A 5,805-nucleotide genomic window follows, 5' to 3' on the forward strand; every position below is an offset into this window, starting at 1 on the left:
AAGGAGGGGTGGAAGAAAGAAAGTTGGGTACTGTTCATTAAACATAGCATTTGGTTTAGTCAGTATATTGATTTTGTCTTAATGTGTCTTTCAGGGACCTCAGAATCTAATTAAGAGCATTGCCAACAGAACAAACAAACAAAAAACCATTTCATGGTTTCTCATCTGTGCTGGTTTGAAACTATTATGTACCCCAGAAAAGTTATGTTCTAATCCTGATCCAATCTTGTGGGACCTGACCTATTGTTGGGGGTTGTTAAACTTTGATGGGATTACATCCATGGAGATGTGACACATCTGATTGTGGGTATGACCTTTGGATTAGATAGAAATATGACCCCACCCATTCAAGGTGGGTCTTGATTAGTATAATAGAGTACTTTAAAAGGGGAAACATTTTGGAGAAATTTCAGATGCAGACATTTGGAGAATAGTTGCTTCAGAGCTTACAGAGACACGGATGTTTGGAGATGCCTGGAGTGCCAACAGAAAAAGTGCCTAGACATGGGTAGAGCCCAGGAGACGTTGCCATATGTCTTCCCATGAGATGCTAAGCAAGCCAGAGCCCAGAGTTGTATCCCAGAGGAGTTAAGTGAAGGCCCACGGGTGCTTAGAGAGGAAACCACTGGCATCAGGAGCTGGAAGCAACAGAACCAGGAACAAAGACCAGCAGATGCCAGCCACATGCCTTCACCTCTGACAGAGGTGTTCCAGACAGCATCAGCATTTCTTGAGTGAAGGTAACCTCCTGTTGGTGCCATAATTTGGGCATTTTCATAGTCTCAGAACTGTAAACTTGTGACATAATAAATTCCCTTTATAAAGCCATTCCATTTCTGGTATATTGCATTCTGCCAGCATCAGCAAACTAATACACCATCACTCTTGGGGGTCCGGAATTCCTTAGTCTAACCTACCTGGTCTTCAAGATCTGGGCTCTGCCCCCCTCATCTTCTCACCTTGCACCTTTTCCCTATGATCAGAGCGAGGGGACCTTCTTTGACTCCTGCCATCAGCTGTGATTTGTCCCACCACAGGGCCTTTGTACATGATGCTCTGTCCCCTGGAATGCTTTCCCTCCCCATCCTCCCTTAACTCCTGCTTACCTTCAGCTCTCAGCTCCACTATCATTTCACAAGGAAACTTCTCCATGACCCTTCTGACCAGGACAAATCCTCACCTTGGGATTCTCACAGCACCATGCTACAGCTGACACTGGACCTTTATTTGCATGGTCTGCCAAGAGTACTAGATTCCAGGCTCCATGAGGACAGAGACTATATCTGTGTTTTGCTAATCCCAGTATCCCCAGTGCCTAGCTCAACACTTTGCACATAGCTGAAGTTCAGTAAATATTTGTTGAATAAATAAACAGGCCCAAAGTAGCCTCTTGATAAAAATCTACTAATTGTTCAAGTTCTGCCCTTTGGAGTGCCTAGAAGCAATCTCCTCCCTCTACCCCAGGACAACCCTGCAGGGGTTTGAGGGTACCTGTTGGCCCCTTTTTCCTCTCCTCAATGCTGAACAGCCACTTCTCCATGTAGAGGTGGCTCTTTCAGCTCCTCTAATGTGCCCCTCTGGACATACTCTGGCTGTTTGATGCCTGGAAAGGGACTCAACACTAGGAGATGAGTTGCTTTTCAGAAATACTTTGCCCAGAGCCATCTTTGGGCCCCTTCTTAGAAACTCCTGTTAGGTCTCTGTTTCTGGATCAGGGATTTTCGGAGATCATCAGGAGCTAGCAAGCAGCCGCCTTCCTTTCTCCTGTCCTCGGGCACGGTGGGCCTGGGAGGTGATCTTCAAACTCAGCCTCAGGGCTCCACTTTCAAGCCCCCCCCCCCCCCCCCAGCCTGCAGGCCTCTGTGGAAGGGACACCAGGAAAGGAAAGATGGAGAAAAGAAACACTTGCCTCACCCCACATTCAAGAGCAGGTGCGGCTTTCCATTTTACTTTCCCCCTGGGGACAGGCAAAGCTGGCCGTGCAGTAAAACCAGACTGTTAAAGGGCCAGACTCCCAAGCCCTGCTGGGAAACTGAGGGGCCAGAGGCACAGTTCTCCACTGGGAGAACCGAGTCGGAACGACTGGGCTGGGCTGTGGTGGAGGACACAACTCTGACTTCTGACCCGGCTTGGGGAGGGCTGGTCCGCTCCTGATGGTTTCACAGCCATCTTATTCTTTTACCATGGTCGCACAAGACCACGGCCAGAATCCATCTCTCTCACTCCCTTTTGTCTTTGGTTCTGAATCTAGAAAATCGCCAGCAGGGAAGATCTTCCAGCCTCCAAGGCTCAGGTCAGGAGGTTTGGACGGTGGATGTCCGCCCCCCAGTGGAATAGGTGAGAATGACAGGCAGAAAGTAGAAAGAAGGGGGGCTTCCACCCACAGGGTCTGGCTTCCCAGGGGTGGGGCGCCAGGATCCCACCTGATGGACCACCAGGATCCCACCTGCATGTGCCCGACTCGGCTTCACTCAACTCATCCTAATTCCAGCCCCGACAGCTCACCTTTACTTAAAAGTCTGGGTATTTTATTCATCGGAGATTCTTTTTGGCATTAATTTTTGTTTTTAATATTGCATTAAAATATTATTTATATTGAATTTTGGGGGGCTCCCCCTTAAAGTCTGCACCCAAAGCCTGTGTCTCATTCATCTCCCCCCAGTTCCAGTTCTGACCCAGAGTCAGCGCTGGAAGACCCCCTGGGTATACAGGTGCAACCCCCTCACCTCTCAGCTGAGTCATCTGAGGCCTGGCTGGGGGTCGTGGCTGGCCTGTCAGGGCCGTGGGCCGACGCTGTTTGCACTGTAATAATGAACACTGCAGGTGTTCCAGCCTTCCCCAGAAGGGGACAGCCTGGGTCTTATAAGTGCACCCAGTATGAAAAATGACCCTGGTGTCAAGGGTGATTTAATTGCACAAAGATATACTGGGTTCTTGGTGATTGCCAGTGGTTATAAACGTGAGCATGCAAACATGGGCCCTGTTCACTGAGGCCCACAGTAAGCAGCCTGAACTAGGAGGCGGGCTTGTGCCCAGTGCATCTGAGAAGGCCGCCTCCTGGGAACACCTTCTGTCCTACTCCAGACATTGTTTGCTCAAGGACCTCCAAGAGCCCAGAAAGGAGGCAGCCACCCTTGAGAGTGTTAGGAGAGGAACTAGCCCTCATCAGTTGGATAGCAGAGACCCTCTCAACTGCGCCAGCCACTTCTGCCCCACCTGCCACAAATCTAGCCCTCCTGCCTTATCATCTCCTCTGGATCACATCTGAGGAAGCCAAGGCCCTGTAAGGCCCCTGTCTCCACCTATCTCTCCCCCAACAAAGAGTATTGAATATCTACACCCGCCCCCCATCATCCCCACCACCCTCCCTGTAGTTTCCCTGTCCCAGAGGGATGGATTTAAGTCAGGCCCAGAAGTGGCAACCATGGAGCTTAGGGCTTCTGCCCATCTTGATCAGGCTGGATTTATTACCTAGACCAAAAATGTTGACTGCCTTCAAATACTTACATGCCTGGGAAGGGAGAGGTAGTAACCCAAGGTTCTCCTAAATAATAATAATAATGGAAAAGAAAAGTGAAAAAGAAAAACAACTATTTACAAACAAAGATGCCCTTTGAGCTCAGAGGCTGGCCCCTTCCTACAAGTTCCCCAGCCTGGGCGGGGCCCACTCTCACACTTACCCTAATCCTGTGCCATTGGTGACCCGGTCAGAATGGACTAATTTTAAATCAGTCTCTTTTCTTCTCTTTTTATGGAGGGGGCCATGCCTCCTGGAGCCTTATGAGGAGGGAGTCACTCCTGCACCTGAGGACACCACAGGCCCCACATTCCCAGCTAGAGATCAGAGTAATCTGCAGTTCCATCAGAAAGTTCCCCCCAGTGACTGATCTGTGGGGCCCTCTCCACATCCCCAGCTCTGTACTGTGGTTTCTTATGTCCCGCAGATCCCTGCACATGAAAACACACGGCAGGGGGGTGAGATTCATTTGTGTGTGAGTCATTCCTACCTCTCAGGACGCTGGTTCAGGCATGTGGTAGCCCATTGAGAAGTGGGCCCCACAAATGATGTGCAGCAAAAGAAGTACTTAAGTCTGTGAATGATCCGATTTTTATGCCTATGAATTGAGCAGATTTGAGGTCATCCTTGTGTTAATGTCACACTCACCCTTGCATTCTGATCGGCTTTCTTGAGTGAAATGAACTCTTTGCCCTAGCCTGTAATATGGCCTGTAGTGGACGTATTATCTGGCTAACCAACTCTTCCAACCTTACACCTTCTGCCTCCCTTACCCTTTCGCACTTTCCCCTCCCTCTGGACTGCATCAGTTCTTCGAAGATGCCAACCTCTTTATCACATCAAGACCTTTGTACTTCCAGTTCCCTTTGCCTGGAGTCTCTTTTCCCCCAGCCTGTGGCTCCATCTCATGGTTCCAAGTCTCAGTTTAAGAATCGTCCTCTTCGGACAGCCTCTTGTACACCAGTGCTCATAGAAGCTTATTCACAATAGCCAGAAGGTGGAAGCAGCTCAAGAATCCATCAGTAGATGAGCAAATAAACAAAATGTGGTATATAATATGGAATATGACTCAGCCTTAAAAAGGAATAAGGATACATCCTACAACAATAGATGAACCTTGAAGACAGCAAGTTGAGTGAACTTAGCTAGACGCAAAAGGACAGATATAGTATGGTTCCACTTATATGAAATAGCTAGACTATGCAATTTCATAGAGACAGAAAGTAGAGTACAGGTTACAGGTTGGAGGGGGAGAATGGAAAGTTAATATATAATAGGTATGGGGTTTCTGTTAGGGGTGATGGGAAAGTTCTGGTAATGGATAGTCACGAGAATACTGCAACATTGTGAATGCTTGGGAATGGTTGAGAGGGGAGGTTTTATGTTGTATATATGTTTCCTCAATTAAAAAAAACATACACACAACAAACTGAAGAGACAATGACAATGTAACACATGATCCAGGACTAAATCTAAGAAGAGGGGAGAAAATATCCAAGAGGACGCTACTGAGACATATGAAAAATTGAAATATAGACTGTAAGCTTTATATCAATGTTAAATTTCTTGAACTTGACAACCATACTTAAGGTGGTTATATTAAGTGAATATCCTTTATCTTAGATAACTTACATGAAAGTCTTAAGCGTTCAAGGAGCATTATGTATACAACTATTCTCAAATGTTTAGAAAATAGACAGACAGATAGATGGATAGATGGAATGATATGACAAATGTTGCAAAACATTAAAAGTTGGGTATCTGAGTGGGAGTATGTTGGAGTTCTCTGTATGGGTGTTGTATCATTTCTGCAATTGTCTTGTAAGTTTGAAATTATTTCAAACTAAAAAGTTAAAAAAAAAAATATTCTCTCTGGTACTGACTGGGAGGAGACTTAAGAGACCCTTGGGGAAATCTTCTGAATCTTGATTTCTGTGGAGATTGCACAGGTGTGTACATATGTGAAAATTCATTGTGCAACATAGACTTTACGTTATGTAAGTAAACCTAAACAGGTAAAAAGAAAAAAAATAAAACAGTTAGCCTCTCCCCTATTGCCTGTGATTCCTACCACTTTCAGCCATGGTATTAGGAGAATTTCCATCCTGGCACTCCTCACAATTTGTGATTATAGGATTTGTTTGTTTCCTTGTAAGTTGCCTCCTCCCCGAGGATGTCCCAGGAGGGCAGGGTCCCTCTGGCTTGTTCACGGCCGTATCTCCCAGAGCACAGCGCAGTGCCCTGTCTCACAGTAGGTGCTAAAAATAAATAACGAATGGATAGGTGAA

The sequence above is a fragment of the Tamandua tetradactyla genome, chromosome 20 (genome assembly GCF_023851605.1).
Source record: "Tamandua tetradactyla isolate mTamTet1 chromosome 20, mTamTet1.pri, whole genome shotgun sequence".
Classification (NCBI taxonomy): domain Eukaryota; kingdom Metazoa; phylum Chordata; class Mammalia; order Pilosa; family Myrmecophagidae; genus Tamandua; species Tamandua tetradactyla.